This window comes from Panthera tigris, assembly GCF_018350195.1.
Source record: "Panthera tigris isolate Pti1 chromosome E1 unlocalized genomic scaffold, P.tigris_Pti1_mat1.1 chrE1_random_Un_scaffold_62, whole genome shotgun sequence".
NCBI lineage: Eukaryota > Metazoa > Chordata > Mammalia > Carnivora > Felidae > Panthera > Panthera tigris.
The window spans coordinates 125,167-131,166 of record NW_024962175.1 but is presented as its reverse complement, the minus strand read 5'-3'; positions in this window follow the sequence as shown (position 1 = coordinate 131,166).

Sequence of the window (6,000 nt, the reverse complement as noted above, 5' to 3'; positions counted from 1 at the left end):
ATTACCTGAGAAATTTGATTCATCACACAGACACTGGAAATAACTACAATATTCTTTTTATTTGTAATTCAGATGAAACTAACATTTGCTGGATGTCTATTTTGTGCCAGGAACCGGGCTATGGGTTTCCATTTAGGATATTTTATTTCCTCTTCACAGTAACACTTCAAGTCAGAGTCTTATTACTACCTAGCTGAGGAAACTGAGGTTCAGAGATGTCTGCGAAATACATCCAAAGTCATACTGAGTTGAGTTACTAAGCTGGGATTTTCCCCCCATGTCTTCTGACCATAAGTTCTGAGATTCTCCACAATGTCATACTAAGGAGACACACGGATTAGCTATGGAGGAAGATAGTCCTAGACCCAAATCTCAGTTTGAAAGTCACTAACCATGAGATCATGAATGAGTGACTTAAGCTCTCTTCTTAATGTTTCTTTATCTTCTTTATAAAACAGGGAAAATAAAACCTGTCTTGAAGAGCAGTTGTAAGGATTACATGATTCCAATTACATGACTCAAACCAACCCATATTACAAAATATGTGATATGTGTACATTTTTGTCCATTTTTTACTGCACTAAAAAAAACTTAGCACTCAAAGCAGTATTTGGCCTCTGTATGTGCTCAATAAATATCTGTGAAATAAATAAAAATGAAATCACCTGACATGCAGGAGTTCAATAAATGACAACTATTATGCAAAGGATAGAGAAAATCTGTTCTGATTTCTGCAAAATCGCCATCTCCTTATAATGCATTATTAAGAGATTTTAAAATAAGCTCTTCCCTAGCAAAAAGTCTTCAAATGGTAAGAAATTCTCAATCTTCAATGCCCACTAAAAGATGGAAGCAGGAGAGAAGAATTTGTCCAGGTTGACAGTGAAGCGGCAACAGGGAGCTATTTTTAGTCGGTCATACAGTCATTCTGGATAGCATGTATTAACAAGAGAAGAGTGATAGCAAAAGGGAAGATGATTTCTAGACACTGGAAAAAACAAATGGGAGAAAGAGGGTAAGCAATCAATGTGCTAAATCATTTAACTAATCATTTACATTAGTGGTGTAATACTGAACCATATTCTCATCATTCATTCAATCATTCATTCATTCATCAACAATATTTATTTACTTTTTCTCTTCTGATCCCAGTCCCTTCAGGAGCCATGAGCTTCAATGCAAATATGGCCAAATCCAAGAACACATCACTCACAACCAGTCCCAAAAATGGCACAGAAATGGTGTCAAGAAAACCCAATCACAAAGATACGGGTCTTTTAAGGTTGTGGACCCTGAGTTCCTGAGAAACTTCCACTTTGTCTAGAAACACAAGAAGGACCTGAAGAAAATACAGGCCAGCAAAGCCAAGACCATAAGTACACATGCCCAGGCTATCAAGGCCCTCCTGAAGTCCTAGGAAGGCAAGCCCAAGATCCCCAAAGGCATCAGCCACAAGCTCCATCAACTTGCCTATATTGCCCAGCCCAAGCTAAGGAAATGTGCTCATCTCCACACTGCTGAGGGTCTCAGTTTCTGCCATCCAAAGGCCAAGGCTAAGGCTCAAAACAAGACTCAGGCTGAGGCTGCAGCTCCAGCTCCCAAAGGCACCCATGACGCCTCCAGTGTAGAGTGCTATGTCTGCCATCGTGAGGAGGGAAGGACTGGTGTGAGTCTGAGGGCTGCTGTCCTTCTGCACTGTTTGTACAAGCAAGCATGAGGCAGGGAAAAAGTTAACCTAAACAAACTCTACTTTCCTTGATATTGTTAGAATCTGAGAATACAATATAAAAAGTACAACCTCCCTCTTCCAAGTATCCAGCGATCCAGTGAGTCAGGTAAGGGCCCCAAAACATGTCAGCCAGCCAGAAGATGAAGTAAAGGCATTCCACAGAAGGTAGCATTTACACTCAATTTGGAAAGGTAAGTAACTTTTCAAGGGAATAAACCAGAAGTTTCCATAATAGCAAAGAAACAGAATCTTGAGAGAAGTTACCCAGTGCATGTAACTACAAATAAATCCAAAGGTTGAAACCTACTGACTTACTGGACAGAGATGAGTTTAACCAGTTAAACAAAGTCTACACACAAAGGGCTGTGTGCCATGCAACTAAGAGTTTAGGTTTTACTCTGTAGAGACTAGGGACACTTGACAAAGGTGATTGCAATGTAATTGAGGTTCAAGTCTTAGCACCTGCCTCTAGTACACAGTAAACAATAAGTAAATAGTGGGAATTAGGATTTGGGGCTCCTTTTTTCCCCTTTTCTTCTTTATTCCATTTGCTGCTAATTTTTCTTAGATTTCTTTTTTTTCCTTAGTCACCGTCTTCCCTTCTAAGATATTATCATCCCTCACCTGAATTATTTTTTTTAATGTTTATTTACTTTTTTTTTTTTTTTAATTTTTTTTTCAACGTTTTTTATTTATTTTTGGGACAGAGAGAGACAGAGCATGAACGGGGGAGGGGCAGAGAGAGAGGGAGACACAGAATCGGAAACAGGCTCCAAGCCATCAGCCCAGAGCCTGATGCGGGGCTCGAACTCACGGACCGCGAGATCGTGACCTGGCTGAAGTCGGACGCTTAACCGACTGCGCCACCCAGGCGCCCCAATGTTTATTTACTTTTAAGAGAGAGAGAGACAGACAGACAGATCATGAGCAGCAGAGGGGCAGAGAGAGAGACACACACAAAATCCAAAGCAAGCTCCAGGCTCTGAACTGTCAGGACAGAGCCCAATGCAGGGCTCAAACTCACAAACCGTGGGATCATTACCTGAAGTGAAGTCGGACACTTAACCGACTGAACCACCAGATGCCCCTTGCTTGAATTGTTTTTATAGCTGCCTCCTAACCAGTTTCTATTCCTCAGTCCACTCAAATTCATACTAATACTTCTACCAGACTGACCTTCAAAATCTTCAGTCTTTTTAGTTCATTTCTCAGGGTAGAGCTTAGCAGGGTACCCTAACATTAACTCACATCGTGTTTCAGTAAATCATTCTGAAATTGCACTGTATAACAGATGATACTTGCTGCCTTATTTCTGTTTTCCTGATGTTTTTTGTGTTTGTCTGTCGTTTTTTAAACATCTTCTATTTACTCAAACTCTTCTCCTACCTCCAAGCACTTCCACTGTCTGATACCACCCACACTTTAAGACTCAGGTCAAGTTCACTATTCCAACCCACAATGGCCTCCCTGTTCCATATTCCTATAGTAATTCTACACTGCGATAGCTAATTTTATGTGTCAACTTGAGTGGGTCACAGGATGCCCAACATCTGGTCAAACATTATTCTCTCTGTAAAGATGTGTTTCTGGATAAGATTAGTAGACTGGATTAGATCAGTAGACTGAGCGAAGCAGATTGCTCTCCCTAACATGAATGGGCCTCAACCAATCTGTTGAACACCTGAATAGAACAAAAGACTGGGACAGAAGAAACTCTTCCTCCATGACTACTTAAGCTGGGACATGATGGTTTTCGGGCCTTCTGAAACATCGGCTCTTCTTAGGTCTCAAGCTTGCCAGTTTTTGGATTGGAACTTATATCTTCTGCTCTCCTTGTCCTCAAGTGTTCAGACCCAGACTAGAGCTATACATCATCTCTCCTGGGTCTCCAGCTTGCTGGCTGCACATCTCTTAGGACTCCACAGCCTTGGGAGCCAATTCCTTATGATAAATCATGTACATATATGATTTATATAAAAATATATATAAATCTAATATGCACGCCTTTTTATATTTTTAGAAAAATATGTACTCTTTCTATGAGTTAAGCTCTTTGAGGCTGGAACCATTCATCTACTTTTCAAAATATTAACTATTCGGTGATATTGACAAAATTGGCATCAAAAAATCGCAAGTATATTGCTTTAGGGTAAGAATTCAACAGTTGGTATGTCAAAGCAAAAATGATTAAAAAGCTTTTTGCATAAATTTTGGCTAACTTTGGCTAAAGATAGAAATCAGGTAATAATATTGGAACTCATGTCAATTGGATTAAAAATAGGAGACAATTCTAATTTGGCTTCTGACCCCAATGACCATGGGAAGTGCTGGCCTTGCAAAATGCTTCTAAGACTATTAACAACACTTCCCATTTAAAATGGGTGAGAAGTAAATGTGGTTGGGGAAATTCTGACTTTTTTTCTTGCTATTGTACCTAGAATGAGTACATCAGAGCAGTTATTCAAATTCACAATCAACAGGCTTGGACATTTTTACTCAACTAGTCTTGAAATTATGACATCATTATAGTAAAGGTTCCTAATTTTTTTTTTTAAAGTGTAGGTGGTACAACAATCTTTAAAAGTCATTATTCAGCAACTATATGTGAGGTACAATCCTGGACTAGATACTGGACCAGAGACAATCAGCAAATCCAAATAAGATCTGACGAGGACTAAACTGAATTAATCAATGTGAATTATATAATTTTGAGAAGATAGGTAAAGGGCATACAGGAATTCTTCACACCATTTTTGCCACATTCTTGTAAGTCTAGAATTATTTCAAAATAAAAAGTTAAACATTTTAATTAAATCACAGTCTCAGGTATTAGGCACTCCATAACCCACAACTCTCTCCAGAGCTAGGCTCACAGCTGAATAAATTCATTATCATCATGATTTATTTTTCTTAATTTACCACTTCCCACTTGCTGTGCCTGAAGTATTCAAATTGAGTTCGTTTCCAATCCCGTGAAACAGGAACGGAAGCTATTTAAAGAAGGATGTGACCATGATGCCACAGTAGCCACAATGCTTTGCCTGGTTGCCCAGGATGTGTTACAATCAGGAACCAGAAGGGACCCGCTGCTGTCTCATGTTTGCACATCCTAAGCATTTGCTAAACAAAACAAAACAAAACAAAACAAAACCCACAGTAGTATGACATTTCCTGAGGAAACTCAAAATGTCATTCTTCAGCAGAAACCAAACAAGGCAAGTTCTAACAAAAAGTTAGAAGTAGCTTCTTTGTCTCTTGCCTGCCTTAGGTACCAGCACTGTTAGGCCTGCCGTTTCTGTCTAGAAACCTGCACCAAAAACCAGGATGATCATCTATGCTTGGTTTCAGGTTAACACAGACTCTAAATCTCATGCCATTCTGTCAGCTACATTCTATAAACCAGCAATCAAATAGCTAGAATGTTTGTGCACCATTTGACCAGAAAAGGGTTTCTTTCCTTTTCTTTTTTCTTTTCCCTTTTTTCTTTTTCGCATGTTTCTAGAGGAAAATAAATCAGTGGTGGTACGAAAGAAATACTTGAGCCTCTCCCCACCACACCCACAAGCAAATCATAAAATCAGGGTTTTGTCTTTGATAACCAGTCTTACCCTTTCTGCTCCAGCCCCCTCACTTCAGGAGACCTGTACTATTTGGTTCCCAGAGATCCTAGCCTCTATCAAAACCAGAAAGGATCTGATGCCTACATTTACCTTCCCGTCCATGTTAACTCTTCCCAGTGAGCTTGGGACTTTTACCTTTGTGAAATGAAAATCTTTGGTTTCTTTTAAAAGGATCTAGGATGGGGATGAGGAGGGGGATGGCGGGAGAAAGTACTGCTGCTGAGAAGTAAGGCATTCTTTCCCGACTCCAAAAAAAAACACAAAATATGTGCACTTTGCTTCTTCTAGAGAACCAAATAAGCTGAACCACAAAGTGAGTCTCCCTAAATCCTTTCCTGGAACAAACCTGAACTCCTCACTCCTCTCCCATTGTCAGGCCCCACATTCTCCAGCTCCCCTGTTTCGTGTTAGCTCTCCCCCTCCTCTGGTTCCATCCCTGCCTGGCATCTTTTTTCTTCCCTTGCTTTGAGTCTTTATGTGGTAACTTCTCTACTTCACACCTCACCACACCACTTTTCCTCTACTTTAAATGCTCCAGCATCCTGAAAAATCTATAGATTAAGGTGGGAGAGAAGAAAAGGGGAGCATGAGATCTGCTCAAAACACTCACTTGGGGTAGGGACTCTGAAGAGGAGATTTGTAAGATGGATT